At 16.5% G+C, this 17,809-nt stretch overlaps 2 pseudogenes; one reads left to right on the top strand and one right to left on the bottom strand.

Moving 5' to 3' along the window:
- The first annotated feature begins 11,271 nt into the window (after positions 1–11,271).
- Positions 11,272–13,301, top strand: LOC124187447 (annotated as a pseudogene).
- Positions 13,302–16,067: 2,766 nt separating this feature from the next.
- Positions 16,068–17,582, bottom strand: LOC124187445 (annotated as a pseudogene).
- Positions 17,583–17,809: the final 227 nt, after the last annotated feature.

The following is a 17,809-nucleotide window of genomic DNA, read 5'->3' as shown; positions in this document are numbered from 1 at the left end:
AAATTATAATTGGATAAACTCCAATACCTAAACAACATAAAAAAAAAATTAAACTAAAATCAAATGAATAAAAATTAGTAACATAAGGTATTGTTATTCAACAAATCAATATTAATATTAATATAATTAAAGGAGATAAAAAATAAGGAAAAAAATTTGATATTAAAGGAATAGAAAACTCCTTAGAAAATAATTTAATAGCATCAGAAAATGGCTGTAAAACACCAACAATTCTAACTTTATTAGGCCCTTTACGAATTTGAATTAAACCTAAAACTTTACGCTCCAAAAGAGTTAAAAAAGCTACACTAACTAATACTATAATAAGTAAAATTAATCTTCTTAAAAAAACTATAATCAATTCATTAATATAAATTACTAATTGTATAATAAAATATACATAAATAAATTCTAAATTTATTACATTAATCTGCCAAAATAGTTAAAAAATTTAATAAAATTCATTTTAAATAAAATTATAATAATTCAAAATTATGGTCCTCTCGTACTAAAAATTTTTAATAAAATTAAGGATAGAAACCAACCTGGCTTAAACCGGTTTGAACTCAGATCATGTAAAATTTTAAAGGTCGAACAGACCTAAATTTTCAAGCTTCTACACCCAAAATAAATTTTAATCCAACATCGAGGTCGCAATTTTTAATGTCAATAAGAACTTTAAAAAAAATAACGCTGTTATCCCTAAGGTAATTTAATCTAATAATCTAAAACATAGGATCAAAAATTCATTAATTAATGTAAAACAAAATAAAAAGTTTATTAAATTTAATTATCACCCCAACAAAATAATTATATTTATTTAATAAAAATAAATTAATTAATAAAATAAATTTAATTATAAAACTCTATAGGGTCTTCTCGTCCTCTAATAAAATTTAAGCTTTTTAACTCAAAAATTAAATTCAATAATTAATAATTATAAGACAGTCTTAATCTCGTCAAATCATTCATTCCAGTCCTAAATTAAAGAACAAATTATTATGCTACCTTTGCACAGTTAGAATACTGCGGCTATTTAAAATTTTCACTGAGCAGATTAGACTTTTTATATTTATCAAAAAGACATGTTTTTGTTAAACAGGCGAATTAATTTTTTGCCGAATTCCTTATAATTAACTTTCATATAAATTTATATTTATAAATAATTATAATATTTACTAATTTAATCATCATTTAAATTAAATAATTATTAATTAAATTATTTTAATAAAAAATTAAATTAAAACTAAATATATATATATATATATATATATAATTTATAAAATTATTACAATTTTCAAATTAAAACTAATTCTAAGCCTAAAATATAATTATATAATTTAAAACCAATTATAAAATTAAGAATTAAAGCTAATCCCTTAAAACTTTTATATCAAAAACAATTATTTTTATTAATTAAAATAATTAATAATGATATTTAAATTAAATTTATTTATCAAAAAACTAGATAACTTAAAAAACGAAAAACATTTCATTTCTATTTAAAAATTAAAAATAATTATTAAACATTAAAAATAATTTAAAATTAAATAGATCTTTTCAATTCGAGAAAAATATTAATTTATATTATTTTTTTAATTAACCCTGATACACAAGGTACAATAAATAAAATATACTTTTTGAAAAATTTTATTTTTCAAAATATTTCAAATTTCTATCAATATACAATTAAACTATAATTTAAATTATTTTTTCTTTTAACAATACTAAAATTATAAATTTAATAAAAATATTTTTATTAATAAAAAAATTTTAAATATAAAAAATATAATTTATTAATTTCAAATTAAGTTGAATTAAACAACTATTTAATTTATTGTAAATAAAAAAATCCTTCTAAGTAATTTGAATTCTAAATACACTTTCCAGTATATTTACTTTGTTACGACTTATCCCATTTTATAATGAGAGTGACGGGCGATTTGTACATATTTAATTCTTAATTCAAATAAATATAATTTTAAATTTTACTATTAAGTCCAATTTTAAATAAATATTTCAATTTAATATCCAAAAATAAAATTTTTATTGTAATTCATTTAAACTTTAATATAAGCTACATCTTGATCTGAAATAAAATTTCTATAAAATTTAATGAAAATTAATAATTTTAAAAAAATATTCTGTTAACGAAAATAAATAAACTCAATTAATTAAAGTAAGATTTATCGCGGATTATCGTTTAATAAACAAATTCCCCTAATTAGTTTTAAATACAGCCAATTTTTTTAATTTTAAAGAACATAACTATTAATTATTAAAATATAATATTAACATCTAAAATAATAGGGTATCTAATCCTAGTTTAAATCTTAGATTTCATAAAATAATATATATATATATATATATATATAATCAAAAAATTTTATTTCACCATAAAATTATTTTTAATTAAATATAAATAAATTAATACAATTTATTAATTAAAAATATTAATTTGTATAAAACGTTTAACCGCTACTGCTGGCACAATTTTTTTGTCTATACTTTTATATTATTTATAATTCTAAATTTCTTTAATTATTAAAATTAAATGCTGCAAAAAAATTATTTCTAATTAATTAAAAAAATACATGCAAAAAAATAATAATACTAATATAAAAACCAAAATCAAACTTTAATAAAAATAAATAAAAATTATAATATATATATATATATATATATATATATATATATATTATTTAGTGTAATAAGCACAAAGATTTTTGAAATCTTTAGAAATAGTTTAATTCTATTATTAATAAAATAAGATTTAAAAACAAATTTTTATTTAAAACTTTGAAGGTTATTAGTTTAATTAACTTAAAATCTTAATTTTATAGTTAAATGTATAACATTAAATTGCAAATTTAAAATTATAAAAATTATTAAAATTTTTCAAATTATATATTAAAATATAATATAATAAAATAAATTATTAATATAATAAAAATATTAAATAAAATAATTATAAAAAAATAAAAATTAAATATAAAATTATTTAAATTTAATTTAAATATTAATTTTAAATATAATAAAGAAGGTAAAATTAAATTTATATAATAAAATAAAACAACTAATGTAAAAATAATAAACATCAAACATTCAATAAAAAATTTATTATTTACTATTAAAATAAAAACAAAAAACTTTGGAATAAAACCAAATATAGGTGGAATACCAGCTATTGATATAAATATTATTATAACTATAAACTTCATAAAATATCTTATATTATTAAATTTATAAACTTGATTCAAATAATTTATATTAAAGTAACTAAAAAAAATACAAATTATTAAATTATTTAAAGAATAAATTATTAAATAGATTAATAAAATATAAAAATCAATTAATATTGATATAAATATCCAAGATATATGATTAATAGAAGAATAGGCTATAATTAATTTTAATGAAATTTGGTTTAATCCCAATAATGAACCAATAAACCCAGACAAAATTATTGATATATAAATAATTAATCTATTATTAATATTGATTAAAATAAATAAAGGAGCAATTTTTTGAATAGTTAAAATAAAAAAACAATTTAATCATCTAATATTATTAATAATCTTAACCAACCATCAATGAAATGGTCTAGCTCCTAATTTTAAAATTAATCTAATTTGTAGTAAAATCATAAAAAAATTTATATTTATAAAAATTAAACTCATTTTTATTATTAAAATTCTTATAAATAAAAAAGAAGAAGCACCAACTTGAATAATATAATATATCATTGAAGAATTATAAAATTTAGATAATTTATTTCTACTATTTATTAATAAAGGAATAAATGATAATAAATTTACTTCCATACCTATCCAAGCACCAATTCATGATGAAGAATTAATAGTAATCAAAATACCAAAAATTAATATTAAATAAAAATATTTATTTAAACTAATTAATTGTATAAATTTTTTAAAAAAAATTAAATTTATCATTAAAAATTACAATAATTTATAATATAAACTATAAAAGTAATTATAATATTACATAATTTATTCTATCAGAATAACCCTTTTTCAGGCATTTTATATAAAAAGAAAAAAATTAAAATTTTTATCTATGAGATATGAACCCATTAGCTTAATTAGCTTATCTTTTTAAATTAATATAATAGAATATAAATGGAGGTAATTAAGTTAAATAATTTAATAAAATAAAAAATGATTTATTTAAATAAATTATTTTTCTTAAATTAAAGAATAATTAATTTTTAAAAAATTAAAAATATGAAATTAAATAAATAATCATTTATCTATCTGTATGTTTTCTTAAAAGTTCATAATAAGTTCTAATCCATTGTATAAATGTTCCAAACTACAAATCATCAAGTAAATTAGATGGCATTTTCTTAATGAATAATATTTTTATTTTAATTAATATGTGAGCAAATAATTAAAAAATATATAGGATTTTTCTAATAATTATATATAATTTGAAAAATTTAATTAATGTAAAAAAAAAATTTTTTTTAAAATTTCTCTTTTTTTTAAGAGTAAATTAAAAATTATAATATATATATATATATATATATATATATATACATACATTTATATACATACATTTATATACATATAAATATATACACATACATAAATATACATAAATATAATAGAATATAAATGGAGGTAATTAAGTTAAATAATTTAATAAAATAAAAAATGATTTATTTAAATAAATTATTTTTCTTAAATTAAAGAATAATTAATTTTTAAAAAATTAAAAATATGAAATTAAATAAATAATCATTTATCTATCTGTATGTTTTCTTAAAAGTTCATAATAAGTTCTAATCCATTGTATAAATGTTCCAAACTACAAATCATCAAGTAAATTAGATGGCATTTTCTTAATGAATAATATTTTTATTTTAATTAATATGTGAGCAAATAATTAAAAAATATATAGGATTTTTCTAATAATTATATATAATTTGAAAAATTTAATTAATGTAAAAAAAAAATTTTTTTTAAAATTTCTCTTTTTTTTAAGAGTAAATTAAAAATTATAATATATATATATATACACACATACATACATTTATATACATACATTTATATACATACATTTATATACATACATTTATATACATACATTTATATACATACATTTATATACATACATTTATATACATACATTTATATACATACATTTATATACATACATTTATATACATACATTTATATACATATAAATATATACACATACATAAATATACATAAATATAATAGAATATAAATGGAGGTAATTAAGTTAAATAATTTAATAAAATAAAAAATGATTTATTTAAATAAATTATTTTTCTTAAATTAAAGAATAATTAATTTTTAAAAAATTAAAAATATGAAATTAAATAAATAATCATTTATCTATCTGTATGTTTTCTTAAAAGTTCATAATAAGTTCTAATCCATTGTATAAATGTTCCAAACTACAAATCATCAAGTAAATTAGATGGCATTTTCTTAATGAATAATATTTTTATTTTAATTAATATGTGAGCAAATAATTAAAAAATATATAGGATTTTTCTAATAATTATATATAATTTGAAAAATTTAATTAATGTAAAAAAAAAATTTTTTTTAAAATTTCTCTTTTTTTTAAGAGTAAATTAAAAATTATAATATATATATATATACACACATACATACATTTATATACATACATTTATATACATACATTTATATACATACATTTATATACATACATTTATATACATACATTTATATACATACATTTATATACATACATTTATATACATACATTTATATACATATAAATATATACACATACATAAATATACATAAATATAATAGAATATAAATGGAGGTAATTAAGTTAAATAATTTAATAAAATAAAAAATGATTTATTTAAATAAATTATTTTTCTTAAATTAAAGAATAATTAATTTTTAAAAAATTAAAAATATGAAATTAAATAAATAATCATTTATCTATCTGTATGTTTTCTTAAAAGTTCATAATAAGTTCTAATCCATTGTATAAATGTTCCAAACTACAAATCATCAAGTAAATTAGATGGCATTTTCTTAATGAATAATATTTTTATTTTAATTAATATGTGAGCAAATAATTAAAAAATATATAGGATTTTTCTAATAATTATATATAATTTGAAAAATTTAATTAATGTAAAAAAAAAATTTTTTTTAAAATTTCTCTTTTTTTTAAGAGTAAATTAAAAATTATAATATATATATATATACACACATACATACATTTATATACATACATTTATATACATACATTTATATACATACATTTATATACATATAAATATATACACATACATAAATATACATAAATATACATAAATATACATAAATATACATAAATATACATAAATATACATAAATATACATAAATATACATAAATATACATAAATATACATAAATATACATAAATATACATAAATATACATAAATATAATAGAATATAAATGGAGGTAATTAAGTTAAATAATTTAATAAAATAAAAAATGATTTATTTAAATAAATTATTTTTCTTAAATTAAAGAATAATTAATTTTTAAAAAATTAAAAATATGAAATTAAATAAATAATCATTTATCTATCTGTATGTTTTCTTAAAAGTTCATAATAAGTTCTAATCCATTGTATAAATGTTCCAAACTACAAATCATCAAGTAAATTAGATGGCATTTTCTTAATGAATAATATTTTTATTTTAATTAATATGTGAGCAAATAATTAAAAAATATATAGGATTTTTCTAATAATTATATATAATTTGAAAAATTTAATTAATGTAAAAAAAAAATTTTTTTTAAAATTTCTCTTTTTTTTAAGAGTAAATTAAAAATTATAATATATATATATATATATATACATTTATATATATATACATTTATATACATACATTTATATACATACATTTATATACATACATTTATATACATACATTTATATACATACATTTATATACATACATTTATATACATACATTTATATACATACATTTATATACATACAAATATATACACATACATAAATATACATAAATATACATAAATATACATAAATATACATAAATATAATAGAATATAAATGGAGGTAATTAAGTTAAATAATTTAATAAAATAAAAAATGATTTATTTAAATAAATTATTTTTCTTAAATTAAAGAATAATTAATTTTTAAAAAATTAAAAATATGAAATTAAATAAATAATCATTTATCTATCTGTATGTTTTCTTAAAAGTTCATAATAAGTTCTAATCCATTGTATAAATGTTCCAAACTACAAATCATCAAGTAAATTAGATGGCATTTTCTTAATGAATAATATTTTTATTTTAATTAATATGTGAGCAAATAATTAAAAAATATATAGGATTTTTCTAATAATTATATATAATTTGAAAAATTTAATTAATGTAAAAAAAAAATTTTTTTTAAAATTTCTCTTTTTTTTAAGAGTAAATTAAAAATTATAATATATATATATATATATATATATATATATATATATATATATATACATTTATATATATACATTTATATATATACATTTATATACATACATTTATATACATACATTTATATACATACATTTATATACATACATTTATATACATACATTTATATACATACATTTATATACATACATTTATATACATACATTTATATACATACATTTATATACATACATTTATATACATACATTTATATACATACAAATATATACACATACATAAATATACATAAATATACATAAATATACATAAATATACATAAATATAATAGAATATAAATGGAGGTAATTAAGTTAAATAATTTAATAAAATAAAAAATGATTTATTTAAATAAATTATTTTTCTTAAATTAAAGAATAATTAATTTTTAAAAAATTAAAAATATGAAATTAAATAAATAATCATTTATCTATCTGTATGTTTTCTTAAAAGTTCATAATAAGTTCTAATCCATTGTATAAATGTTCCAAACTACAAATCATCAAGTAAATTAGATGGCATTTTCTTAATGAATAATATTTTTATTTTAATTAATATGTGAGCAAATAATTAAAAAATATATAGGATTTTTCTAATAATTATATATAATTTGAAAAATTTAATTAATGTAAAAAAAAAATTTTTTTTAAAATTTCTCTTTTTTTTAAGAGTAAATTAAAAATTATAATATATATATATATATATATACATTTATATATATACATTTATATATATATACATTTATATACATACATTTATATACATACATTTATATACATACATTTATATACATACATTTATATACATACATTTATATACATACATTTATATACATACATTTATATACATACATTTATATACATACATTTATATACATACATTTATATACATACATTTATATACATACATTTATATACATACAAATATATACACATACATAAATATACATAAATATACATAAATATACATAAATATACATAAATATAATAGAATATAAATGGAGGTAATTAAGTTAAATAATTTAATAAAATAAAAAATGATTTATTTAAATAAATTATTTTTCTTAAATTAAAGAATAATTAATTTTTAAAAAATTAAAAATATGAAATTAAATAAATAATCATTTATCTATCTGTATGTTTTCTTAAAAGTTCATAATAAGTTCTAATCCATTGTATAAATGTTCCAAACTACAAATCATCAAGTAAATTAGATGGCATTTTCTTAATGAATAATATTTTTATTTTAATTAATATGTGAGCAAATAATTAAAAAATATATAGGATTTTTCTAATAATTATATATAATTTGAAAAATTTAATTAATGTAAAAAAAAAATTTTTTTTAAAATTTCTCTTTTTTTTAAGAGTAAATTAAAAATTATAATATATATATATATATACACATACATTTATATACATACATTTATATACATACATTTATATACATACATTTATATACATACATTTATATACATACATTTATATACATACATTTATATACATACATTTATATACATACATTTATATACATACATTTATATACATACATTTATATACATACATTTATATACATACATTTATATACATATAAATATATACACATACATAAATATACATAAATATACATAAATATACATAAATATACATAAATATACTAGAATATAAATGGAGGTAATTAAGTTAAATAATTTAATAAAATAAAAAATGATTTATTTAAATAAATTATTTTTCTTAAATTAAAGAATAATTAATTTTTAAAAAATTAAAAATATGAAATTAAATAAATAATCATTTATCTATCTGTATGTTTTCTTAAAAGTTCATAATAAGTTCTAATCCATTGTATAAATGTTCCAAACTACAAATCATCAAGTAAATTAGATGGCATTTTCTTAATGAATAATATTTTTATTTTAATTAATATGTGAGCAAATAATTAAAAAATATATAGGATTTTTCTAATAATTATATATAATTTGAAAAATTTAATTAATGTAAAAAAAAAATTTTTTTTAAAATTTCTCTTTTTTTTAAGAGTAAATTAAAAATTATAATATATATATATATATACACACATACATTTATATACATACATTTATATACATACATTTATATACATACATTTATATACATACATTTATATACATACATTTATATACATACATTTATATACATACATTTATATACATACAAATATATACACATACATAAATATACATAAATATACATAAATATACATAAATATACATAAATATACATAAATATAATAGAATATAAATGGAGGTAATTAAGTTAAATAATTTAATAAAATAAAAAATGATTTATTTAAATAAATTATTTTTCTTAAATTAAAGAATAATTAATTTTTAAAAAATTAAAAATATGAAATTAAATAAATAATCATTTATCTATCTGTATGTTTTCTTAAAAGTTCATAATAAGTTCTAATCCATTGTATAAATGTTCCAAACTACAAATCATCAAGTAAATTAGATGGCATTTTCTTAATGAATAATATTTTTATTTTAATTAATATGTGAGCAAATAATTAAAAAATATATAGGATTTTTCTAATAATTATATATAATTTGAAAAATTTAATTAATGTAAAAAAAAAATTTTTTTTAAAATTTCTCTTTTTTTTAAGAGTAAATTAAAAATTATAATATATATATATATATACACATACATTTATACACATACATTTATATACATACATTTATATACATACATTTATATACATACATTTATATACATACATTTATATACATACATTTATATACATACATTTATATACATACATTTATATACATACATTTATATACATACATTTATATACATATAAATATATACACATACATAAATATACATAAATATACATAAATATACATAAATATACATAAATATACATAAATATACATAAATATACATAAATATAATAGAATATAAATGGAGGTAATTAAGTTAAATAATTTAATAAAATAAAAAATGATTTATTTAAATAAATTATTTTTCTTAAATTAAAGAATAATTAATTTTTAAAAAATTAAAAATATGAAATTAAATAAATAATCATTTATCTATCTGTATGTTTTCTTAAAAGTTCATAATAAGTTCTAATCCATTGTATAAATGTTCCAAACTACAAATCATCAAGTAAATTAGATGGCATTTTCTTAATGAATAATATTTTTATTTTAATTAATATGTGAGCAAATAATTAAAAAATATATAGGATTTTTCTAATAATTATATATAATTTAAAAAATTTAATTAATGTAAAAAAAAAATTTTTTTTAAAATTTCTCTTTTTTTTAAGAGTAAATTAAAAATTATAATATATATATATATATATATATATATATATATATAATATAAATAATATATAAATTAAATTTTTAATTTATATAAATTATAATTTATAAAAAATTTTAATAAAAGAAATTTTAATTTCATAAATAAATTTACAATTTATCGCCTAAATTCAGCCATTTTATCAAATATTGAATAAATGATTATTTTCAACTAATCACAAAAATATTGGCACATTATATTTTATATTTGGAATCTGATCAGGAATACTAGGATTATCTTCTAGAATAATTATTCGTATAGAACTAGGAACACCCTCATCATTTATTGGTGATGATCAAATTTATAACATAATTGTAACATCCCATGCATTCTTAATAATTTTTTTTATAGTTATACCCATTATAATTGGAGGGTTTGGAAATTGACTAATTCCTCTAATACTTGGAGCCCCTGACATAGCTTTCCCCCGAATAAATAATATAAGATTTTGACTATTACCTCCATCATTAATCTTACTAATTTCAAGAAGATTAGTAGATTCAGGGACAGGGACAGGTTGAACAGTTTACCCCCCTTTATCAAGAAATCTTGGACACTCAGGACCCTCTGTTGATTATACAATTTTTTCTTTACATATAGCAGGAATTTCATCAATTCTTGGAGCAATTAATTTTATTTCTACAATAATTAATATACGACCAAAAGGAATAAGATTTGAACAAATACCTTTATTCGTTTGAGCAGTAAAACTAACAGCTATTCTTCTTTTATTATCTCTTCCAGTTCTAGCAGGAGCAATTACAATATTATTAACAGATCGAAATATAAATACAACTTTTTTTGATCCTTCAGGAGGAGGGGATCCAATTCTATATCAACACTTATTTTGATTTTTTGGACACCCAGAAGTTTATATTTTAATTTTACCAGCCTTCGGAATAATTTCTCATATTATTTCACAAAAATCAGGAAAAAAAGAAACATTTGGAACTCTTGGAATAATCTACGCAATAATAACAATTGGATTATTAGGATTTGTAGTTTGAGCACATCATATATTTACTGTAGGTATAGATGTTGATACACGAGCTTACTTTACCGCTGCTACAAATAATTATTGCAATCCCTACTGGTATTAAAATTTTTAGATGATTAGCAACACTATATGGATCTAAAATAAATTTTAGATCATCAATACTATGAACATTAGGATTTATTTTTTTATTCACAATAGGAGGATTAACAGGAATTATACTTTCTAACTCTTCAATTGATATTATTCTACATGATACATATTATGTTGTTGCACACTTTCATTATGTCTTATCTATAGGGGCAGTATTTGGAATTATAGCAGGATTTATTTACTGATATCCATTATTTACTGGGATAACATTAAATATAAAATGATTAAAAATTCAATTTACTATTATATTTTTAGGAGTAAATATAACTTTTTTTCCACAACATTTTTTAGGGTTAAATGGAATACCCCGACGTTACTCTGATTACCCAGATGCATTTACAATATGAAATATTATTTCAACAATTGGGTCAATTATTTCTTTTATTAGAGTATTATACCTAATTTTTATTATTTGAGAAAGAATGTCAACACAACGGCAAATTATATTCATAGAAATTACAAATTCATCTATTGAATGAAAACAAAAATTTCCTCCTTCAGATCATAGATATGAAGAAATTCCAGGAATAACAAAAAAATTCTATTATGGCAGAAAAATGCATTGGATTTAAACCCCATAAATAAAGTTTTAAACTTTTTTTAGAAAATGATAACCTGATCAAGAATAAATTTTCAAAATGCCAATTCACCTATCATAGAACAATTAATCTTTTTTCATGATTATACTATAATTATTTTAATCTTAATTACTGTATCAATTTTATATTTAATATTAACTATAATATTAAATAAATTTACTAATAAAAACCTTTTAAATAAACAAAATATTGAAATTATTTGAACAATAACTCCTTCAATATTATTAATCTTTATTGCTATGCCATCAATTCACCTACTATACTTAACAGATGAAATTAATAAACCCCTAATTACAATTAAAACAATTGGACATCAATGATACTGAAGATATGAATACTCAGATTTCAAAAATATTGAATTTGACTCTTATATAAATAAATCAATTAATAAAAATTCTTTTCGTTTATTAGATGTAGATAATAACACAATTATTCCCTTAAATACACAAATTCGAATGATTGTTAGATCAAACGATGTAATTCACTCTTGAACAATTCCTAGACTAGGGAAAAAAATTGATGCAATTCCAGGTCGATTAAATCAAATTAGATTATTAATCAAACGACCAGGTTTAATATTTGGACAATGCTCAGAAATTTGTGGAGCCAATCATAGATTCATACCAATTGTTATAGAAAGAATTCCAATAAATTATTTTTTAAAATGAATCAATTCATTTTAATTCATTAAGTGGCTGAAAAGCAAGCAATGATCTCTTAAATCATTTTATAATATATTAGCAAATATTCTTAATGAAAAGAATTAATTTATTAAAATAATAGTTAGTCAAACTATAAATATTAGAAAAATTCTAATATTCTTTTATTCCACAGATATATCCTATAAATTGATTATTTTTATTTACAACTTTTACTATTCTTTTTACTACAATTATTATTATAGCATATTTTAGAAAAAAAAATTTTTTTAAAAAAAAATTCGATAAATTTTTTAAGAAAAAAAAATTTGGTTTCTGAAAATGATAATAAATTTATTTTCAATTTTCGACCCAACTTCAACTTTTTTTCCTAACCTAAACTTAAATTGATCAAGAACATTAATTGGAACATTCCTATTTCCATCAACAACTTTTTGACTAATTATATCACGAAAAAATATTTTATGATGAAAATTAATATACATTATTCATTCGGAAGTAAAAATTTTATTAGGTAATTTTAAAATTAACAGAACATTAATTTTTTCATCTTTATTTTTATTTATTTTATTTAATAATTTTATAGGTCTTTTTCCTTATATTTTTACTAGAACTAGACATTTATCAAATAGAATTACATTATCATTATCTTTATGATTAAGACTTATACTATTTGGGTGACTTAAAAATATAAATCATATATTTACCCATCTTGTTCCTCAAAACACACCAAATGCATTAATACCTTTTATAGTATTAATTGAATCAATCAGAAATTTAATTCGTCCCTTAACACTTGCGGTACGATTAACAGCAAATATTATTGCTGGTCATTTACTAATAACCTTACTAAGAAGAATTGGTACAAAAATTAATATATTATCCTCATCTATTTTAGTAGTTAGACAAATTTCCTTACTAATTTTAGAATTCGCTGTTTCAATTATTCAAGCTTATGTTTTTATAGTACTAATTACTCTATACTCTAGAGAAGTAAACTAAATAATGTCAAATAAAAATATATCATTTCCTCAACATCCATTTCATTTGGTTAATTACAGACCATGACCTTTATTAGGATCATTAGCTGTAATAATTCTACTTTTAGGTTCTATTAAATGATTCAATTTCAAATTAAAAAATATATTAATATTAGGAATTCTAATCACCATTTTAATTATAATTCAATGATGACGAGACATCATTCGAGAAAGAACCTTTCAAGGATTACATACATCAAATGTAATAACAGGAATAAAATTAGGAATAATTTTATTCATTGTTTCGGAAATTTTTTTCTTTTTATCTTTTTTTTGAGCTTTTTTTCATAGATCCCTCTCACCTTCAATTGAAATTGGAAGAATATGACCTCCAAAAAATATTACACCATTTAACCCTTATGATATTCCTTTATTAAATACAATTATTTTAGTTTCTTCAGGGGCTACAATTACATGAGCCCATCATAGATTAATAAATAATATAAAAAAAGAAACACTAAAAAGAATATTATTAACAATCATTCTAGGTATTACTTTCTCAATACTACAATGATATGAATATTTAGAAGCACCATTTACAATAGCAGATTCAGTATATGGATCAACTTTTTTTATTGCTACAGGATTCCATGGAATTCATGTCCTAATTGGTACAACATTTATTACAATTAACTTATTTCGAGTATACTTAAATCATTATTCTAATTTTCATCACTTTGGGTTTGAAGCAGCCGCATGATACTGACATTTCGTAGATGTAATTTGACTTTTCCTTTATATTTCTATTTACTGATGAAGAACATACTAATATATTTATATAATATAACTTAAGTATAATTGATTTCCAATCAATAAGTCTAACAAAATTTAGTATAAATAATTAAATTAATACTTAATACCTTAATAATAATTATAATAATTACTATTATTATATTAACTATTTCAATAATCTTATCAAAAAAAACATTTTATGAATTAGAAAAAAATTCACCATTTGAATGTGGATTTGATCCAAAAGGATACCCACGTATATCATTTTCTATTCGTTTTTTTCTAATTGCAGTTATTTTTTTAATTTTCGATGTAGAAGTAACATTAATATTACCAATAATTATAACCTTAACAATTTCAAATATAAAAATTTGACTATTTATAGTATCATACTTTATTTTAATTTTATTACTAGGATTATATTACGAATGAAAATTTGGGGCACTAAACTGAATTTAAATCTACAAAGTTGAAATAAAATTTATATTCAGTTTCGGCCTGAAATTATAGTTATTTATTAATAACTCTACTTTATAGGATAATAGTTAAATATAACATTTGATCTGCATTCAAAAATTATTAATATAAATTAATTTATCTTAAATAATTTATATTAAAATTAATTGAAGCCAAAAAGAGGCTTATTATTGTTAATAATAAAAATGAATAAAAATTCCAATTAAATAGAAATATAAAATAAAAAAGCTTCTAACTTTTTATTAAATGATTAAAATTCATTTATATTTCTAATTTATATAGTTTATAAAAACATTACATTTTCATTGTAAAAATAAATTATTTAATTTTATAAATTAAATGTTTAAAGATTTAAATAAATCATCATATTATCTTCAATAATATACTTTAAATTTTAAGCTATTTAAACATTTATAATATAAAGAAATAATAAAAAAATAAAAAAGCAAATAATAAAAATAAATTTAAAACATTATTAAAATAAAAAATTAATAAATCTATAAATATATAAAAATTTTTTATAAAAATTATAATTATTCTTCTTTTATAAAATTCTAATCAATTTTGATTAAAATTTAAAGTTAATTCTTTGTTTATAAATATAATATTTTTAATTAAACCATAAGTAGAAATTACAGGTAAAAACCATATTGTTCTAAAAAATATATTTAAAAAATAAAACTTTAACTTAAACATTTTAACATTTAAATAATAAATAAAAAATCCAAATAATATACCTAAAAAAATAATCAAAATTGGTAAAATTTTTATATAAAAAGGCAAAATAATGACATATGTATAAGGAAAAATTAATCAACTAAATATAGAACCCCCTAAAATTACTATTAATATCATAAAATATATTGAATTATTTATATAAACATCATAATCATTTAAATAATTTAATCTAACTATATTATATCAACCTAACATAGAAAAATAAATCAAACGAAAAGTATAAGAAACTGTTAAAAAAGTCGAAACAAAAAAAATAAATATAATAAATATATTATAATTTAATATTAAAACTATTTCTAAAATTATATCCTTAGAATAAAATCCAGCTAAAAAAGGAAACCCACATAAAGACAAATTAGAAAAATGAAAACAAATAGAAGTAAAAGGTATTTGATTAAATATTGAACCTAATAAACGAATATCCTGAAAATTATTCAATCCATGAATAAAAACTCCTGAACATATAAATAATAATGCTTTAAAAAATGCATGTATTAAAAGATGAAAAAAAGCTAAAAACTTAAATCCTAAAAATAAAATTCTTATTATTAAACCTAATTGTCTTAAAGTTGATAAAGCAATAATTTTTTTTAAATCAAATTCAAAATTTGCATTTAATCCAGATATAAATATAGTTAATCTAGATAATAATAAAAATATAATAATAAAATTCTCTCTATTAAATAAATTTTCAAATCGAATTAATAAATAAACCCCTGCCGTTACTAAAGTAGAAGAATGAACTAATGAAGATACAGGAGTAGGAGCTGCTATTGCTGCAGGAAGTCAAGAAGAAAAAGGAATTTGAGCACTTTTAGTAAATGAAGCAATCAAAATCATTAAAGTAATTACTATTATAAAAGAATTATATTTTAAAACATCTATATAAAAATAAAAATTTCAACCTCCAAAATTTATTATTCAAGAAATTGATAATAATAAAAAAATATCACCAATACGATTAGAAATAACAGTTAATATACCAGCATTAAAAGACTTAACATTTTGATAATAAATTACTAAACAATAAGAAATTAAACCTAACCCATCCCAACCTAATAAAATACTAATTAAGTTTGGACTAACAATTATTAATATCATTGATACAACAAATAAAATTACCAATATAATAAATCGATTCAAATTTAAATCATTTATTATATAAGAATTTCTATATAAAATTACCAAAGAAGAAATAAATAAAACTGTTCTTATAAAAATTAATGATATCCAATCAAATAAAAATGTTATCACTACACAAGAAGAATTAATTTCAATTAAATTATACTCAACAAAATAAACTAAATCATATAATAAAAAATAAATACTTAATATAAATAAAAATAATCTAATAAAAAAAATTATAATAAAACTAAATAAACAAATATTTAATATAAAAATAATTTAAAAACTAAATTTAATTTTCTTTGACACCACAAATCAATATTTTAAATAAACTATTTAAATTAATTTATATTCAAATAATAAAAGATTCTCTGTTTAAAATAATTAAATTTAAAGGAATTCAATGTAATATTAATAAAATG

This window comes from Neodiprion fabricii, unplaced genomic scaffold, assembly GCF_021155785.1.
Source record: "Neodiprion fabricii isolate iyNeoFabr1 unplaced genomic scaffold, iyNeoFabr1.1 ptg000066c, whole genome shotgun sequence".
Taxonomy (NCBI): domain Eukaryota; kingdom Metazoa; phylum Arthropoda; class Insecta; order Hymenoptera; family Diprionidae; genus Neodiprion; species Neodiprion fabricii.
Note: the sequence above shows the minus strand (reverse complement) of the source record. Positions and strands in the feature narration are given on the sequence as shown.